At 47.5% G+C, this 20,589-nt stretch overlaps 1 protein-coding gene across 1 annotated transcript in view; it reads left to right on the forward strand.

Moving 5' to 3' along the window:
* The window catches only part of HSF2BP (heat shock transcription factor 2 binding protein), a 312,850-nt gene that overhangs the window by 264,417 nt on the left and 27,844 nt on the right, over positions 1-20,589 (forward strand). The window lies entirely within an intron of this gene.

Genomic DNA, 20,589 nt, shown 5'->3' on the forward strand with positions numbered 1-20,589 from the left:
CCTGGTTGCAGCCAATAAATTTGATCTTTGACGTCACCGAGAAGTATCCCGTGTCTCTATATTCTAAGACAGGTGAACTCGAAGACATTGGGCGTGCCCCTGGCGCCGCTGGGTTCTAAAATCCGGTTCGTCAGTAGCGAGGTTAAGCCCCGCCCCTCTTCTCTATTGGCTGGCCTCCTAAACGGCGGCCAACCATTGGAGAAGTGGTACCAGTGACTTTCTTGGATCTAAGTCCCGTCCTTTTGCGACTGGGGAAGTTTTTTTGACTTTCTTTCTCCCCTCTTCTCCATTGGCTGGCCTCCTAAACGGTGGCCAGCCATTGGAGATGATGTAAACAACAGTCAAAAACACGCCCCCCCCCCCCCTCCCCCCAGTCTGAAAAGGATGGGGTTTAGAGATGGTGAGCGCTTGTTGATAAAATACGGGCCCTCGCTTCTTTAATATGCTGCCAAGAAAAAAAGTTTTGAAATTGCGGAGATTGAAATATAACCTGCTAATGGTGAAAACATGCCGCTCTGGTTGGAGAGAAATATAATCTCAAGTTCGCTCCTTCTTGGTGCAATTTGCATTGAAGTGAATAGAGAGTGGCGCTGCAAGCCTTGATTGAGATGGGACCGCGCGACGGCCGCGAGCTCCCAACGCCGGGCAGGAGGTAGAATTCAGTGAGCCCCTTGTCCAATAGAACACCACGAAAGCACCTCGCGCCCGGGATAGAGTGTTGGCCGGGAGCTCGCGCCGGGGATTAATTGGAACGTTTGCTTGGGAACTCACCCTGCGGACAGAACGTTTCCTGGGTGCAGCACGCGAAGTGCAGGACGCCGGTGCGGGCGCTCGAGCCGGGAGCAGCAGGAGAGAGCGCAAGCTCCCCCAGCAGCACGCGCGCTGGGGAGTGGAGGCGCCCATACCCACGTGCTCGCCGGAACGGGGTCGCTGAGTAAACATGTCCCAGGAGGAGCCCGGGTCCCCGCCGACCCCCAGGCTGGAGGAGATCCGTTCGTGGTGGGAAGTACCGGCTATCGCGCACTTCTGCTCCCTCTTCCGCACCGCCTTCAGCCTGCCGGACTTCGAGATAGAGGTGAGTCCGGGGGCGCAGTTTTGAGCATCAATGAAGAGAGGAGCGAGGCTGGGGATGCTCCTAGTGGTTACAAACCTGTGTTTGTGTCCCACCATGTGGAGTGGATGGATCTCGCCCACCTTGTGCTGCCGTCCTGGGATACAGTAGAGACGCGAGTGGGACAAAGAACCTAAATACTTTTTCTGTGCGAGGTGTACGAGTGAGGGAAAATTGTAAAAAAAAGCGCTTGTTTCTCACTCGAGGCACACATTCCAGTTTGGGGGATACAAACCAGCTGAGGGGCTGTCTTATTATCTGTGCACCTTGTGCTTCGCTTGACAAAAACACTGCTCCCCTTGTTGTAGGATTTACTTTGATTCGGGTCCTGCGTTCTGAAAACACGCAGCTCTATTTGTTTGGGATCACCGTACACGTGGTTCAGACACGATACATAAACAGAACTCTTATTAAGTTTATTAAGGGAGTGATGTGGCATTATGGCCGCACAGGAGTGAGGCTTTCCCAGCCGGGCTAAAGACCCGTTCAATATCTGCAGATCCTCTGACAATCGATGCCCTAAAATGTCAGCGTTTTGCAGCGGAGCTGGCGAGGAACCGCCCGGAGTATTGCAGTGCTAATCATGCTTGTTATTCAGCAGGAACACAACTTTTGTGTTCCTTCCCCGTAACTTTCTGAGCGCAAAAAAAAATGGCAGCTGGGCCGGGCCATCACAGACTTGGAAACGGAGATAGATAGTGAGCGCTGGGGAACTGTTGCGGGGCTGCCCCTAAGAGCGGAATACTGGATTGCGAGTCTGCTTGCGGATCTGGATGACGTATACTTCCGACCATTGCCAGGTACTGTGCAGACCAGGACCAGCGTGTGATAGTGGCAGTTATTCATAGTGGTGGCATAGGACTATAGCGCTCTTACGCAACATGGGTGGTGACTGGTGGCGCCATCTGGGGAGGGCCACGAGCCTTCAACGGCCCCACGGCCCAAGAAAGTTTTGGCCTCCGTGCTGCTGGAATCTGGCGAGTTGAGTCCTGGGAAGCTCTGTCCGCATGAGAAGCCATGTGGATGTAGGGGGACTCCGGGACAAGGGCTGATGAGCTTGGGAATCCTGTCATGTTCGAGGGGGTGATCACAACCATGGGATGCAGGGTTGCGAGTAGTTGGGTAGGTGGGGGAGGGGAGTCGAAACATTGCTATGGGACTGGAATATTTGGAAGGGTATTATGGGTAAATTTGAGTCAAGGATCTGATAAATAAGATTGTGCACTTTTGGAGTAGGTGCTCCTTGCTGTTGGATGGGGCTACTCGGAACCTCTCATCTGTTTCCCCCTGGTAGACTCTGTGTGTGTGTGTGTGTGTGTGTGTGTGTGGGTGGGTGGGTGGGTGGGTGGGTGTGTGTGTGTGTGTGTGTGTGTCTGGCTCTGTGTGTGTGTGTGTGTGTGGCTGTGTATGTGTGTGTGGCTCTCTGTGTGTGTGTGTGTCTGGCTCTGTGTGGGGTTATTTGTGAACATTGTGAATGCAGTTTCACACTTCTGTTCTCCGGTTCAGATAAGAATAATTTACCATTACTTTCTAGGCGTTTATGCTTGGAGGTGGAGGAGAGGTAAGAATTTAATTAAGATATCATTTCTAAGTTAATGATATTTTGCTCTTTTGTTTTGTTAGTGTCATTCGTATTAGCTATTATAGGTTAGTGCGATAGGCAGTGGCGTAGCTAGCCCTTTTGCCGCACTTGGCGATCCCTTTGTTTGCTGCCTGTGGCGGCTGAATGTAAGAGCATGGATTTGTCCTGCCGGTCCCTTCTTTTTCTGCCCGCGACGGCAGCAGGTAAGAGCAGGGGGGAGGCCGCGGATCCCAAAACCATGCTACCCCACTGGGCTTTATTGTAATTTATAATCTTAAGTGTTTTACATGAATGAATAGGTATTTTTAACGATTTACAACTATGTATGTTTTTCCTTAACAGGCAGTTATTTTGATATTTGAGATTTTTTTTTCAACTTGGATGTGTTTTTTCCAAGGAAAAACAGTTGGTTATTTTTTAACCAAAATGTTTTAATTTTCCTTGAATTTCCAGATTTCCTGCAGCATTTGTTCATTGTGTACATATCGTTTTTTGTGGTGGTTGGACTCTCTGGATTCATTCATTCTGGAGTCATTTTGTGTGTTTTATTTTAGTGTGGTTTATTTAAAAAAAAAACATTTGGATCTTTTTCATGGATAATTCTTTTTAATTGCTTTTTCGGGTCATGTAGACTTCAGGAACATATTTTATGTTATGTATTACTATGTGTTTGGTTATTAAAAAATATGTTTTGGGTTTCCGTAGTTACAAATATTTATTGCAGTTTTTATATATCTGCTAAACAATTATGTATTGCATATTAATTTGACTTTTCAGATTGCCATTTACAAGGTGATATAATACTATTTATAAATACATATTAATAAATTGTGTTTTCAGTTATTTTGGAAGGTTTCCTGTGTGTTGTTGCTTAATCTTGTAGAGATCTTGCTATTTAATCTAAATGTGGTAGGGCTTTGTTGCTAGCAAATATTAATACTTCACATTAATCCTTTGCATGCTTAAAGTTGATGCATTTGTTGCTCGATAATGAATTTACCGTGAGAAAACAAAAGATAAGAGGCATTTCGGAAAACAGGAACAGTTAGTTTAATTAAACACTTTGGCCATGGAGCACCGTTACAGAAGTGGGTCTGAGGACTGTCTCAAAGTACATTCAAGCTGAACAAGGTTTTATACATTTCTTTGGGTATCATACAGTGTTTCCGTAAAAGAATGCGGGCCTTGTCTGTGGAGTCATAAATAAAGCCCCTGATAACAAATGCAGGCGGGCCTCGACCTTGCATAGACACAATGGGGGCCAGTGGGTAAAGTGTCCAGATGTCTGGCAAGAGGGGCACATGATCACTGTGTGTGCTTGTCCTAATTGTCTGTGTGTTCCTAACTTCATGTAGCATCTGACTTTATGGTGTTTTGGGAATGCACACACCCTTCCGACAATGTGTGTTTTATTGGGGCCAGTCTCTTTGGACCATTGTGGTGTTGCTGTGCTTATCTGTGGGATTAATCTGAGTATCCTGTTTGTGGGTTTGTCCGCCGACGACGTGCTACCCCACCTGTGACCTGTCAATCAGTAACCTCAGGTCTAGGTCTCAGAGCCTGCTTGACCACATATTTCTGAGTCGGGGTTGAAGAGTTTAAGAAGGGCAAATTTGATAATAGAGATGCGATTTCGCGATACATCTGATTTTATCATTACAAACATGGCATTGATTTTTAGAAATATTTAGATTCCCCCCTCTAATTGAATTTTCAACTACATTAGCTAACCCATACTTCGTGACAGTCACATTTTTGGGAACTTGTTCTTCTTCAGTTTTGACTATTATTATTTTCCTAGTTACTTGCATTGTACCCAATTTGAGGACTGTTTATTTTTCAGCAGGAAACCCCTAACTACAGAAAACTACACAAAAACAATAGGAATATGAAAACAGGCAACAATGACATGCATAGACCCGTCATCCACCGTGGGAGCCAGGAAAACCAGTTTGAAAACCATTCCTGCTGAAGGGCTCCTACCTCCTCACACATGCCTCTTTGTAAACGGTGCAACGCTTGGATGGCAAGAGTCAAAGTCCCATTGCCCATGTCATTACCTGGGGTAAAAGGTGCAGCAGGACGCACAGATATTTGCACTTATTCCTCCCTCCATTGTGGACAGTAAGTCCAACACATATTGATGTTGCATCACCATGAGGCGGATGGCTCTCAGTGCTTATTTGATCGCATTAAGGCCGAGCACAGTGCTATTCATCATCTTGAGCATGTACCACCTGGTGATTTGTAACCAGTGGGCTTTTCCTTCTGTCTGCACGATGAAGAAGGGTATGGACCCTCCCGCATTTACTTGTGTGTCAGACACCAGTCTGAATTCTTCTGGAATGTTCTTGTACTGAGCCCTCCTAAAATAACCAGGAGCTCTTTTTTCCCCGGGCCTAATGCAAGAGAGTCATCTTCTTTAGCGAATGTTGGTGCAACTCTGACAGATCTTCTCTGGGAATATCCATCAGTGTGGAGGTGCCCCAGTATTGTGCTGCAGTTTTCATTTGTTGCCAGTGGAATGGTTCTTTTACCTATGAAACACAAGGAATACAGTGTAAGTTTCTATACAAATAGGGGTTGCCCCTTCCCTTCAATCTACATATATCTCTACACCTCAGTATCCCAGATTTCCTGACATGGGGTATCTTTGCTGGTGTTCAACCCTCCCCTACAAGACTCATTCTCATTCATATCATCGAGGTGCATGGCCCTGAACTGGAGCTCCATGTCTGGGGTCCATTTGTTATTAAAGAAGACAGCTCCAGATACGCTCAGAGCTACCCTGGGACCTCAGATGGAACCGGAAGCGGAAGTGTTTGTGCATTGGTGTGGTGGTTTTGCTACTTCCAAAAATCTCTTCTCTGGAAAGTTCCGGGGCCAAACAGTATTCTTCCCTATGGTGCCTCTCCTGCACATCCTATCTAGCTTAGTTTGAATGTTGCTAGGCTCAGTGAAAAGGTGCAGTGCTGTTGAATTGGTCTCGTATTGGGACAGATTTACTACTACTCTACGGAGTTCTAATCTCTTGGGTTGTATTTTGGCCCTAATCCTACGTAGGTATAGGTGGAGAAAGCATTTTGTTTTTTTCAAGCTATCTCTTGGGACAAGTAATGCCTTTCTGCGCCTACTGCATGCAGTATCAGTGAACAGATGTAACATGACCTGGCTGATGTCCTGGAGCCCACGGCGTTCATGTGCTGATACCAGGAGTTTGTGATCCCCAGGTGCACAGGATGCAAAGACAAAAGTGCGGGTGGTGAATATTTTTTTTGACCTGTTGGTTAGGGGCAGTATATAGGTCGTGTGGGGTCCAAGAAAGGAAGGGAAGAGAGTTTGTTTTAAAAGGGGCTCCTCGGATGCTGGTCCAGTCAATGTATCCAAAGGAGGGCTGCTTTGGTGATCTTCCCGCCAGGGACGAGGTTGTGTTGGTTACTGGTCGGCTCCTCCTCTTTGCCAGGATGTCTGGGGATATTGTGCGTGGCCCGCACCCTCAAGGGGAACAAAAGGACAACAGGGTTAGCAACCAGAGGCTTGGGCTGGTTAACACACCGCCACCGCCACCCACAAGCAGGAGTGCTTAAGGCTTAGAGGGAAAGTTGGAGCGCCTTTTTAGGCCCTGCGGTCCCGTGTCCAGATCCTATTGGCCCGTCCGCTCCGCCAACGGCACCATCCCTGGTGCCACAGGATCCTTTCACCGTTGGCTCTGGCGCCACTAGGTCCGGCGTTGCTCCAGCGCCACCCTCGGTGCCGTAGTGGGTTTTCAATTCAATTCAATTATGGTTTTTCTAGAGCGCGTAGTCACCCATAGGGTATCCCAGCGCTGAACCTCTTACTCACAGGGGGGGATGGTCAGGAGTGAAACTGGCTCAGGGGAAGAGTAAAGTTTTAAGCGATTTCCTGAACCGCAGGAGGTTTGGTTCTGCTCTGAGGCTCAGGGGGAGTGCGTTCCATTTTTTTCCCGTGTTGACCGAGAAGCGACGGCCACCTATACGGGCCTTCTTCACCTTGGGGATGGTGATGAGGTTTCCGTGTTCGGAACGAAGCGCTCTCGTGGGTCTGTAAGGTGTGATCCAGTTGTTTAGGATAGGGGGGCCGATGTTATGAAGTACCTTGTGCGCCAGACAGAGGGCTTTGAAAGTTACCCTTTCCCTGATGGGGAGCCAATGCAGCTTCCTCAGTGCAGGCTTAGCAGATGTTCTGGCCGGGGTGTTTGTTAGGAGTCGGGCTGCGGCATTTTGGGCTTTTTGCAGGGTTTGGAGAGTGGATTCTGGAGCTCCCAGGTAAATAGCGTTGCTATAATCCAGCCTGGATAAAATTAGGCCTTGGATCAGCAGGAGACGCGACTGGAAAGGCAGTAGAGGGATTACCTTCCTGCAAGATCTGAGTAGACCGTAGCATGTGCCGGCCGTCTTTCTTGCCTGGGTCCTGAAGGTGAGGTCAGTCTCCAGCCACACCCCGAGACTCTTGACCTCCGTCTTGGGTGTGGGGGGTTCACCCATACAGGCGGGCCAGATGTTCGGGGGAAGGTTCGTGGTTTTTTGCCCTAGGAGCAGGATCTCCGTTTTGGAGCCGTTTAATTTCAGGGCTGAGTCACTCATCCACTGATGTACGTTGGAGAGGCAATCGTGAAGGTTGGAGGGCTTAAGCTTGGGGTGGGAAAGCGTCACCACCAGTTGAGTATCGTCGGCGTAGCTGACGATGGTGACGCCGAAGGGAGAGACCAACTCCTCCAGTGGGGCCATATACACGTTGAACAGCGTGGGGCTCAGGGATGAGCCCTGTGGCACACCACACTGGAGGGGGATCGAGGGGGATCTGCTTTCACCTTCCCATACTTGGAAGGAGCGTTGGGACAGGAAAGACGCGAGCCATTTCAGCGCCCTGTCTTTTACCCCGATGTTGTCGAGCCGTTGGGTTAAGACCTGGTGGCTGACCGTATCAAAGGCCGCGCTCAGGTCTAGGAGGACCACTGCCACTGATCCTCCTGTATCGATGATTTCCCTGGTCTTTTCTACTGCTGCAAGGAGAGCAGTGTCCGTTCCCTGACCTGGTCTGAAGCCTGTCTGTGATTTATTGAGGAGTTGATTTGACTCCAAGAAGTGTGACAATTTTTTGTTCACAAGTCTTTCGGCTACCTTACCTATCCAAGGGAGGAGTGAGATAGGTCTATAGTTGGAGAGATCTGCCTGGTCAAGGGATGGTTTTTTGAGAAGCCCTTTTACAACAGCCTCCTTCCAGTTTGCAGGGACCTCTCCCTGTGTCAACGAGATGTTAATGAGAGCTGTCAATTGGGAGGCTATAGTCTGCGAGATGTTTTTAACGAACCGTATGGGGACTGGGTCGCTAGGGGCTCCGCTCTTAGTTGCTCTGAGTGTCGCCATTACTTCCTCTTCTGTGACTGGGCCGAATGACGCTAGATATGGCATGTCGGGGGAGGGCGGCTGTTCCTTAGCTCTTTCTATGGGGTTCGGGTTAGCAGCAGGGAGTGAGGCGAGGATTTTTTTGATTTTTTCGTCAAAGAAGGTGGCCAACTTGACGCATTTTTCCTCCGCTGCTTTGGGGTCCATGGGTTCTTGCGGGGGGGCAGGGACATGGAGGAGCTCTTTGAGGATGGAAAAAGTTTCCTTGGCTGAGCAGGAGGAGCTTTTTATTTTTTCCTCATAGAAGGTGCTTTTTGCGTCGTGTAGGGCTCGCTTGTACGCTTTCATGGAGGATTGATAAGCACTTTTCTCAGCTATTGACTTGTTTTTCCTCCAAGTGCGCTCTAACTTTTTACATTCCTTCTTCAGGGCGTTGAGGGAGGGAGTGTACCAGGGGGCAGGGTTGATTCTTTTGACATGTTTTAGCGAATTTGTAAGTGGGATCAGATTGTCTAGGGGACGGGCTAGCCTCCAGGACCATTTTGTTCCGTCCTGGGATCCGCATTGGGAGGCAGCACCGGTCCGGCCCTGGCTGGCGCCGTTTCGACGCTGTTTGTCCCGGCTCCGGCTCTGCCGCCGCGGCCGACCCCGTCTACGCCAGAGGCGGAAGAGGACTGGGAAGGGTCCAAGGACCCTCTTGCCCGGCAATATGACTCCAAGCAGGATTGGGTGGACGACCAGGAGGACGCAGGCAACCTCGATGTTTTTTTCTGACCCGGGGTCTGCCTCTCCCTGCCTACAATGGAGGAGGGTGCTTCCTACACGATGGTGCTCCATCGGGCGGGTGAGGCCCTCAACCTTGACCTCCCCACGGTGACCCTCAAAATCAACCTCCTAACCGAGGTGCTCCAGACGGCGCCTATTTTTTTGGAGCCGTTGCTTCCCTTCAATGACGTCCTTACCGAAGTCCTATAGGGCACTTGTTAGCGGCTGGCCACAGGGGCCCCTGTGGATAAAAACATCGCCAGACGCGGGCGCCCGGCCCTGCCTTTCTGACCACTCATCCTACGCCTGAGAGCCTGGACATCCAGACCTTGACGCCGCAGAGTGCCTTTCCAACGGCTCCGCCAGATAAGGACTCTTAAGAAACTCGAACAGTTTGGTAAGCGGTTGTTTTCTTCGGCCAGCTTGGGGCTGCTTATTGGGTCGCTACTCCCACGCAGTGTGGGATGCCGTTGCTCAAGTTTTGCCTCAGTGTCCTGAGAAGGTCCAGACTGTCCTTTCTCAGGCGTTTGCTGAAGGTAAGGGTGCAGCTTAGTTCGCCATTTGGTGTGGTCTGGACACCACTGACTCGTTGGGCAGGGCGATTTCTACGACTGTGATGTTGCGGCGCCACGCCTGGTTGCGTTTGACTGGGTTCTAGCCTGATGTCCAGAGCTCGCTCATGGACATGCCCTTTGATGGCACCCGCCTGTTTGGCGGAAAGGCTGACAGTGCACTGGAGCATTTTAAGGATTCGCGGGGCACAGCCAAGTCCTTGGGCCTTTCTGCAAAGACCCCGGCCACTCCTGGTTTTCGTTCCTTTCGTGGCCAAGGCAGAGGCACCCAGGCACGCTCTTTCAACAAGCCTGTGCAGAACCAGCCTCTGCGCGGCCGTGGGCGCGGCTTTCGCAGGGGCGGGTCTGGGAACCAGCGTGCGGGTCAGTCAACCTCTACCCCCGCTGCTTCCACCTCCAAACCTTCCTAATCAGAGATTCAGGGAGCACCCCACGCCGGTTGGTGGCAGGATGCGCCACCACCTCCCCCACTGGCGCGATATTACATCAGACAAGTGGGTACTGCAGATAATCTGCAAAGGTTACTCCCTTCCTTTTCAGTCCTCCCCTCCAGCCATGCCACCTCGCTGCCACCTCATGTCGGGGGATCATTTGGTTCTTCTCCCACAGGAAGTCACGGCTCTTAGCCAAGGGGGCCATCAAGTGAGTTCCCTGGCAGGAAGAAGGCAGTGGTTGTTATTCCCACTACTTTCTGGTCCCCAAAAAAGAACAAGGGGGGCCTGCACCCCATCTTGGACCTCCGGGACGTAAATCGCTTCCTCCGGAAGGAGAAGTTCAAAATGCTGACTCTGGCTCGGGTCCTGACTGCCATCGACCCAGGAGATTCAATGGTAGCGTTGGACTTGCAGGACGCTTATTTTCACACCCCCGTCCTGCCAGCCCATCGGCACTACCTGCGGTTCACGGTAGGCCAAGAGCATTTTCAGTTTGCCGTAGTCCCCTTCGGCCTAACCAGTGTCCCTCGGATGTTCACGAAGGTGATGGCGTTGGTCGCAGCTCATCTGCACAGGTCAGGGGTGTCAGTCTTCCCCTATTTCGACGACTGGCTGTTGAGGCGGCTCGCCCAGGCAGTCGTCAACCACCTCCAGACTGCGGCCGACCTCCTGCATTTGCTGGGGTTCTCCATCAATGTGCAGAAGTCGCACCTGATTCCCTCTCAGCAGCTCCCCTTCATCGGAGTGGTTCTGGATTCGACGCTGTTTCGGGTCTATCCTCCTGAGCAGCGAGTCCGGGATATTCATGCCATGATTTCGATCTTTCAGCCTCTATCCTGGGTTTCGGTCAGGATGACCCTCCGGCTTCTGGGCCTGATGGCCTCCTGCATCCTGATGGTGACACAGGCCAGATGGCCTATGCGGGCTCTGCAGTGGGACCTGAAGTTCCAGTGGGTGCAACCTCAGGGTAACCTGTCCAATCATGTCCAGATCTGTGTAGGGCACTGCACGACAATTGCAGTGGTGGCTCACAAATCGTGATTGGGTCAATGGCAGATCCCTCTCCCTCCCCCAACCGGAGCACACTGTGGTGACGGATGAGTCCCTTCTGGGATGGGGAGGCCACTTGGGAAAGGCGGGGACCAGAGGCCTCTGGTCTCTGGCAGTGTCCCGGCTCCATATCAACCTTTTGGAGCTGCGGGCGATCCGACTTGCACTGAAGGCATTCCTTCCCTCTGTCTGGGGAAGTGTAGTGCAGGTGTTCACGGACAACACCTCCACAATGTGGTATTGCAACAAGGAGGGCGGGGTGGGTTCCTGGAAGCTATGTCAAGAGGCTCTGCGCCTCTGGACATGGCTGGAACATCAAGGCACCTTGGTGGTTCAACACCTAGCAGGTTCCCTGAACGCCAAGGCGGACGAACTCAACCGTCGGTGCATGATGGATCCCGAATGGCATCTGAACTCGGACGTGGCGCAAGGTCTCTTTCTGCAGTGGGGAAAGCCTTGGTTAGATCTATTCGCCACTGAGGAGAACGCGCAATGTCATCAGTTCTGCGCGTTGGAATATCCAAGGCGGTGCTCGCTCGGGGGCGCTTTTTGTCACAAGTGGAGTTGCGATCTGTTGTACGCCTTTCCACCTATACCACTTCTGCCCAGAGCGCTGAAGAAGATCAGGCGCGACCGGGCCCAAGTCATTCTGGTGGCTCCGGACTGGGCTAGAAGAGTATGGTATCCCGAGATACTCAGTATGAGCGTCGATTCACCGATCCGTCTGCCTCTTCGGAGGATCTTCTATCGTAGCAGTAGGGGACGGTCCTCCCCCGAACCTGTCTTGCCTCCACCTCCATGCGTGGAGATTGAGCAGCGGCAGTTGACGGCTTTCAACCTTCCTCCTGAAGTCTGTAATTTCATTCTGGCAGCCAGGTGTCCCTCCACTAAAATGGTATACGCCTGCAGGTGGAACAAATTTGTGGTATGGTGCACAGCAAAGGCTGTGGATCCCCTTTCTGCCCCTCTTTCTGAGGTTCTTCTGTTTCTTCTGTCTTTGGCCCAGCAGGGCTCTGCTCTTTGCACTATCAAAGGTTATCTTTCTGCCATCTCTGCCTTTCTGAGGCTCCCTGATCAACCTTCTCTTTTTAAGTCCTCGGTTGTTAACCGTTTCCTCAAAGGCATTACACACACGTTTCCTCCCGTGCCTTCCATAATGCCTCAGTGGGACTTGAATCCTGTCTTGACCTATTTGATGTTCCCTCCCTTTGAGCCCCTTCATAACTGTCTCTTACTTCTTCTCACCTTAAAGACGGCTTTCCTGGTGGCTATCACCTCTGCCAGAAGAGTGAGTGAGCTCCAGGCTCTTTCTTCCAAACCTCCTGTTCTTTCAGTTCATCCGGATAAGGTGGTTCTAATGACTCGTCCTTCTTTCTTGCCAAAGGTTGTCCCGCCCTTCGACATCAGGCAGACCATCACTTTGCCCACCTTCTTTCCACCTCCGCATCCTTCCAGGGAAGAGGAGAGGCTCCACCGTCTGGACCCAAAACCTGCGCTCGCATTCTATCTGCAGCTTTCACAACAGTTTCGGGTGGATGATCAGCTCTTTGTTGGCTATATGGGCGCCTAAAAAGGTCGAGCCATGCACAAAACAAACCATCTCCGGGTGGGTTGTTCTGTGCATCAAAGCCTGTTACTTCTTGGTCAAGAAGGAGCCTCCTGTGAGGCTGCGTGCCCATTCGACCAGGGCAACTGCAGCCACTACTTGCTTGGAACGCGGCTTTCCCTTGCAGGACATTTGTCAGGCAGCTACTTGACCCTCGCTGCATCCGTTTATAAAGCATTACTGCCTTGACAGTCAAGTCCGGAGAGAAGGCTTCTTTGGCCATTCTGTTCTCCGTGACTTCCTGGTGTAATTTTGTTCACAGACCCTCCACCGGGGCTGGTATTGCTGGGGTATCTATTCTAAGGTAAGGAATCTATCACTAACGTGTCTCTTTCAGATGCACAAGTTACTACTCGTGTAACGATATATCTGTAAAAGACATTAGTTAGTGATAGATTCCTTACCGCTCCACCCATCCTCCCCGTTCTGCGACCTGATTACAAGGGTTAAGGTCATCCCTTTTAGGGCCCTAGTTTTATGCACCAATGGTCAGTATCTTGCATGGCTATACATTCCCGGCGCAGAAAGTCGTGTACAGAACTGACGTCAGCGTGCATGGATGGCGCTTTAGTACTCTCCGTGACGTCATCTCAGTGCTGACGGCGCAGTGACGGACGCGGAGCCGCAGGACGGCACCTACTGACGCACAGGGTTACTGCTAAGCAAAACTTTCTGGATCCAGTCTGACGCCTGGGGATATTCTAAGGTAAGGAATCTATCACTAAATAATGTCTCTTACATAAATATTATTACACAAGTAGTAACTTGTGCGTTAGGCCTGTCTGTGTGAGTGATCTAATGAGTTCAGCAATTTCATTGGTGGGATTGTTTCTTATTCGCCCATAACTCTCTGTACAACCAAGTTGTTTGTTGATCTCATTGATATAATCCTCTGTGTTCTGATTGACCAATTGCGCCGCCTTTATCGGCTGATTTCAGCACAATCCGAGGATTGTTGCTAAGTGAGTGGAGAGCTTGTTTCTATTTATTTTATTTTTATTTTATTTTTATTTTAAGAGTTTTATATAGCGCTGGCTAGACCCGGAGGTATCAGAGCGCTTTACATGAGGTTCCACAAAATTACAAGATTACTTCAGTTACAATGTACATCATTTGCTAAACAAACAATTGACGTTTTACCTCCGAGTAAATATTATTGGAAGAAAATATGCTGTAATTGTTAGCACTTTGAATATTACTCCTGTTTCCTCCATAGATCCAATTATTTGCAATATTTTCCAAGTGCAACTTTTGATAGTGTGCAGACCACCACCAAGGTTGTGATTTACACCATTTTAGAGTACATAACATTTCCTATGTTATAGCCAGAGAGATATACATGTAAAGTAAAAGCTAAGGGTATATTTTCTTTTTGCAGCGGAGGCTATTTTCATAGTATTTATAAAACAGTATATCCTTATTGATGTTATATTTGATGAATTTCTTATTCTAAGAAGCCCCATCACCGCTTCCATCATGATCTTTTCATATGCAAGAATTTTCTCGCTCATCAGGTATGTAGCTGGAAGAAAGGTTGAGGCTGGTCTAAATTCTGTAGCAGCTCATTGTTTACTCCAATTTCCATTCCTCTTGAAGTAGTATTTTAGATGTATCCTTCTGAAGAATTGTTGAAGCTCCAGTTTCACATTGAAAACGTTTGGAGGTACTGTGGGGACAAATGATAGACCTTTTGATAGAATGTCATGTTTACTTTGCTTCAATACGTTATTTGAGTTGTTGATAATAGGATCACAGGTGTTGGGCTTGTTCTAGTTCCTTGATCAGTCATAAGTTCTGGGTCAGTATTTGTATTGGTCTCCACAGTGATGGAGGTGTGTTCAGGCAATGGTGAGACATGTTCTGGGGCGATGTTCAGGTTGGTTCCCCCAATGGCTGTTCGTCAAGTGAATTCATGCTTGCCCCCACAAGTTCTTCAGCAACTCTCACTGTTGGTTTCACCATCTGTAGGTCTGTCTCCTTGCGCTGATCTCTCCATGGTTGTCGTTTCTCTGGAACCTCACACGCGTGTTGCCCCTTGGTTTGTTGTTGCCACTGTTCCACCTTGTGGGTCTTCCCCAGTTTATGTCTCTGTTCATCCATGTTTGTTCCCCTAAAAAAGGAATGGTGCCTTGGGGGTAGTGGAAGCGTTGACCCTGCTCATATGGTCTGTTGCTGGTACTTGTTGATGGTCCTTCACTGTCACTGTCAGTACCACTTTCAGAAGAGGAATTGGAAAAAGTGGCAAACCTTCAGTATCCTTGTCTGCCATGACTGGTGTAAAATCAGTATGCATCTTGTTCGTAATACTCGTCACTCAAGTACCGATAGGTAACTTTTTTAATCTTATGTTCATGTATCCTTTGTGAATTAATCCAATTTTCTGTTCAGTGTAATGGTGTTAAATTCAGCTATTGTTTTTTCTACCCGTTCAAAGGTCTCCTTGGTGTTGCTGATGGTTCTGTCGTGCAGTATCTCTTTTTTTAGGTCAGCAATTTCTTGGGCTAGTTTTCTTTACATATTCAAGGGCAGTCTCAACCCCCAGCACCATCCAGTGCCGGGAGCAGTTATTAGCAACAAATGAAAAGCCTTCACGAAATTTGGGAATGTCTCTGAAAATTCCCGGTTCATTCCTCACTTGTTAGCCCTTCGGAATAATATTAGCCTGTAGATATTTTATTAAAAGATGACCATGCAAGCAGGAACGAATAAGCTTCTTCTCCAATCTTTCTAATCTAGATAGTTTGTCATTGAGCGTAGAATCAATGGGAGCTATCCCTGGTCCCAGGGGATTCAGCTCACTTTGTTCTTGGATCAACCTTGCTATGTAATCTTTACTGTATGAAACTCCACAGACTGATCATACCCAGATACAAATTGTGCGCAATATTCCGCTAACCCAAGAAATGAACGAAGCGCGTTCTTGTCCCCTGGTGCTTTAGCTTCACTCATAGCTTTGATTAGCGATTCCTTTGATTAAATGCCATCACGTGACTCAGTATGCCCCAAATGCTCTCATTCATTGGCAGCAAACTTAAGCTTTTCCAATTTTACTGTCATACCCCCCTGTAGCAAAATTGTTAAAAACTTCCTCAAGATGCTGTTATGTTCTCCCAAATCTTTGGCAAATATTAATATATCATCCTGATACGCCTGCATGCCAGCAATGTTTCCGAATAAGCTATCCATCAGCTTTTGGGACATGCTGGCAGCAGGCGCAAAGCCAAATGGAAGTCTGAGGTCTGTATGCCCCATAAGGAGTAACGAAGGCTGTCAGTTCCTGAGACTCATAAAACAAAACTACCTGATGGTAGTCAGACCTAAAGTCGATGGTGGAAAGCCAAACCGCTCCACCCAGACTAGCCAGCAGATCCTGAATCTTGAGTAGTGGATGGCAATCCACGATGATGTTTTTGTTGAGTGCGCGCAAGTCAGCACATAGTCTGACCTCCCCAGTTTTCTTGCACACTATAACAATAGGTGCCACGCACTGTGATGAATCAGTAGCTTGTATAATACCCTGAGCCAAGAACTCATCAAGAATGCTTTTCAAATTTTCTCTCGCACTCAAGGGCACGGGGCAAACTTTATGTGAAACAGTATTGCATTGGGAAGTAACCTGATGTTATGCTTGAACCCTGACACCTTTCCCACACGTTTGTCAAACAGTGGCTTAAAGCCAGACAAAATGCTGTTAATAGACTCTTGAGTGTCATCAACCAAGGAAATGGGAACCTCACCCAACACTACTGGATTGGCTGAGCCTGAGACCAGAATACCTATTCTTGCTAGTTCTTGCCACCCAGCAATATTTTTGTCTTTTATAGCAACGTAGACCTTAGTACATGTCTTTCTGCCAAGACATGTTACATTTGCTATGAAATATCCCAGCAATTCAATCTCTTTTTCCCCGAAACCTTTGGTTTAACACCTGTGGGATATAAGACTTGTTCAACTCCCAGAAAGTATGAAATGTAGTGTCTCTCATAATGGTTAGGGTGACCCTGAATCAGCCAAAACCGTCAATGTCATAATATCAATTTGCATGTAACACATGGGTCTTTGATAGGTAAAATGTAATTAGTACACTTCAGTCAGTATAACGATGTCAAGTGATTCAGAACATATGACAAGATCTACATCCACAATACCAATCGTTGTTAGTTGTCTACCACTACTGCATACGCTCTGAAAATTACCCATTTTCTTGCAAAGAATACACTTCTTTCCAATTGTAGGACAGTTTTAAGCGTTACCAAGATGATACTTAGAGCCACATCGGTAACCTGACCCAAACGTTTTCCTGCTCACGTTCTTAAATGCCTTCCCTTTGGCATTGATGGCACATAACAGCATCAGTGCTCTCCTCACTAGCCGAAATGTTAGTAACCTTAGCAAAATCAGGATGCAAAATTTCAGAGGAAATAAGCGATCATTCAATGCTATTTGCAGGATCAAGAACTTCACTTAAAGTGGGGTTTCTACAACTTAGAAGTCTTTCCTGCATCTTTCTTGAAGCACAGTTAAAAACAAATTGGCTGCATATGTAAATATATGGATTAGTGCCAAACTCGCATGTGGAAATGGGTGGCAAACTATCAAAAATCTGCTGCACTGCTAGACCAAGACGACCAAACAGCATTGCACATTTATCTGCAGGATTGTAGCTGGCAGCATCAATAACAACAGCATGGTTCTCAAATAACCTAAACCGAGGTACCCATTTTATAGCAGGTTTACGTGGAAGACTCAAGATAGGTGGGGGTTGGATGACCATTTCTTACTGTGAAGTCTTGCTGTGAAGTAGCCATGAAAAAGGTTAGAGGAGGAGGAACCCCAAAATCAAAGCAACAAATAGCAACACTGTATACATAAATAATAATAAAATAAAATAAAAGAATAGTCAATGCCCCAAACGATAGAGTACTTTTAGTCAATGACTCAGATTTACTGAAGTGAGTAAGCAAAGACAGGCAATCTGTAGAAATGGTGTGCCTGTCACCTTAAGCACAAACAACCTAAAACAAATGAAGTACCTAGAGATATGTAAATTTGCAGTGTACACACTGCGAAGTATAAGCTGTATCCGGAAGAAGTGGCGTGCCTGTCACTCAGCGTGCTGGCGAGATGTGAAAAGAGCCATGTATAATGAGGAAGCAACAATTGTCCTCATGAGATGGTGTGCCAGGCCGAGGTCCTGGCTAAATAACTAGGAAACGGCGTTCATACAAACAGGATGTGGAGGCTAGCAAACGTGCATATCCACCTCTCCAAAGACAAAGTGGAGGCAACTGTGCAAGCGGAAAAAGATCTTGAGCAAGGCAGCTCTTGGGGGAAAAAAATCACACATCCCGAAAGTGAGATGTTGTGTGTCAGTGAGCCGAAAAAATGGTCGCCAAGATGAAATGAGCGAGCTGGAGGGAGGCAGCAAGGATTAAATAAGGTAGCTTTATGTAAGTGCCCATGATACAGCACGTCCTGCCATCTTGTATCCCAACATCTCTCTTTCGCTGTAATGAAATCCATACCTGCACTGGTAATGTGCATGTGAAAACACAGGTTGAACGGTAACAAGCATTATAACATTACTTGACACTGTGAGCACGGGCACTCTTCTCATGGAAATAAAGAACATGGATGTCAATTTAAAGAATGCAATCCATTACACTGTGTGAAGGGGCTGTTCAAAGCGTCCGAAGAGCTGGGCCAATGATGTCAGTAGACAGAAGAGACGAGGTGGACAACGGTTGAGGAGAGATAGTACTTTATAGTAGTGAGAATAGTAATGATGTACTTTTCAGGTAGTTGATCAAATGCTATTAGGAATATATAAACATCTAAAGATAACTGTGAAGGCTATGTATCAAATACATTTTGGATTTTGGCATTCTTTTCTGGAAAGAAGGAAGAGAGACTGGACATAAGACTTGGTAGGGCTTCTTCTGGTTGCATGAAACGTTTGACTATGGCAAAGAGTTCCTGGGAAGAGTTTCAAGAGCAGGCGATTTTATTAGTAAAGTTAGATTGACGAGTTGAACGAATAAGATGCTGATAGTCGATAACGACAGATCTGTACGCACCTCTACATTTGCTTTCTTATGCTTTATAGTGATACATGGCATCTCATGACTCGTCTGAGTACCATGGGGGCAGAAGGGGATTTGTGGTTTGAGCGATAGTTCTTAAATGGAGCAATGGTATCAAGGACATTAGAGATCCGTCAATTAAAATTCACAGGTGACATAGACATATCAAAATTAATGGCAAAATGGGTTTCTAAATGGGCAGTGGTGAAGCACAGTAATAAAAACTTGCCTACATACGTATGGGAAGATTGGCAAATATTTCACCCTGGGACAAACACTGACGCACTTCAAGTGTTGGTATTTGCCCCATGGTGCTTTTGCCGCCTCTGCCCTCTTGCTCAAGTTTTTTTTTAAATGTACAGGCAGTGCCTCCATGTGCCCCCGCTTCTTTCTCCTTTACAGGTGCTACCCCTCCATGCCTCTTGTGCCTTGCAGTGGCACTTCCCCACCTGCACCTGTTGCATTGTTTAATTGTGCAGTAAAATGTCTGCTGGCACTAAGATTGTGGCACTCAACATTGGATGTCAGAAATATCGTCTGACGTAAATATGTCCTATGCATTGTTATTAATTCCAGTGGGACAGTATTTTAGTGCCTGATATTTAGGCTACAATATTTCTGTCAGATGATATCTTGGTACCACTCTTGGACATTCTCACTGCTTAGGATCCACTAATTGCTAGAGTTTCAAGTCAGACACACTAGGGAAACATCCATTACTTGCCCTAACCATCTCTGCTGGTTTGATCACCAATATGAAGCCATATCAACTTTTTGAGGATGAGTCATTTTTACTGGAATAAAAAGTGTTTTTCAACATTTAAAAGAATATCATTTTGGGGAACAAAAAAAGTTGGAAGATTTTGCAGCAAACAGTTTGCACTTGTCTCTGGGAAATATTGTGTCAAACTGTGTTTTTTTTATCTGAAGCTCCAGTTTCCCTGATTCAGCCTTGGTGAAATTCAGATTGAGGGCAATTGTCCTACTTCAGTTCCTAAAGGAGTTTCTAGTTCAAAAGATTCTGACCAGAAAGGTCTCCAAAGCGAACATTAAAAACAAGCAGAGTCACCAGCCAAACGGGGCTCCTGCCAGTAACCGTGAACGCTCACTCCTGTTTTATGTGTTGCAGACAATAAGAGAGTTGTAGGTACCCAGAGGAAGGCACTAGGGAAGCTCATCTTGTAAAAGGGAACACAAAGAGGTCTTTACATAATGATGCTTCTGGGTGTTCCCCAAACCTGTTCTATTAATGAATCAAGGAGGGTTCCCCTAGCAGTAGCCACTTTGCACCACGGGTTTGTGCTGTGGCACCTGGCCAGGAAGTCAATACATGCAACAGGTAGACGCTTCTGTTGACTTCAGTGCAGCCATCAACAGGTTATCTGTGCTTTGGTGTGGAAGGGATTAAAAATGGAGGGCACCCCTCCAGTCCATTAGACATCATTCGCCTTCTCTGCAGTGAAGGAAGTTACCTGTTAAGGGCTACCCTGATCACTAATGAACACCTCTCAGCCTTCCATACCAAATGAAGAGTCAGTCAAACAGTAGAGAATACAAACCAATAACTATTTATCAATATACACTCAGAGCGGAGCCCGATCTGCCCAGTCGCTAGAGAGGACTGAAATCGACGAGCATAAAGATACATTTTGTACATTTCGTAACCGGGCTAAAACACGCCCACGGTGGAATTTTCCAAACAGGTGCAGCTAAAACAGTGACATACAGAAAAAACGGTTTCATCGCTCATATCTTACACATAGTAACACAAACCAAGGTCGTTCCATCCGGAGCCTGTCGCCAGACAAGGGGGAGAGGGATTCTATCTGGTGAGAAAGGTATGTGCTAATATGAACAGTGCACTCATTACTGAAACAGAACAGAAATGAAGAAAAGAAACTCAAAGGGGAGCATTTCTCAGAATTGGACAAGATCAGTTTCGAGCAGCTTAAAATGGTGCCCACTTAGAAAATGGTGCAGCGAATGCTAACTTAATTAGAAACAGCGTAAGCATAAACAA

The sequence above is a fragment of the Lissotriton vulgaris genome, chromosome 8 (assembly GCF_964263255.1).
Source record: "Lissotriton vulgaris chromosome 8, aLisVul1.2, whole genome shotgun sequence".
Lineage (NCBI taxonomy): Eukaryota > Metazoa > Chordata > Amphibia > Caudata > Salamandridae > Lissotriton > Lissotriton vulgaris.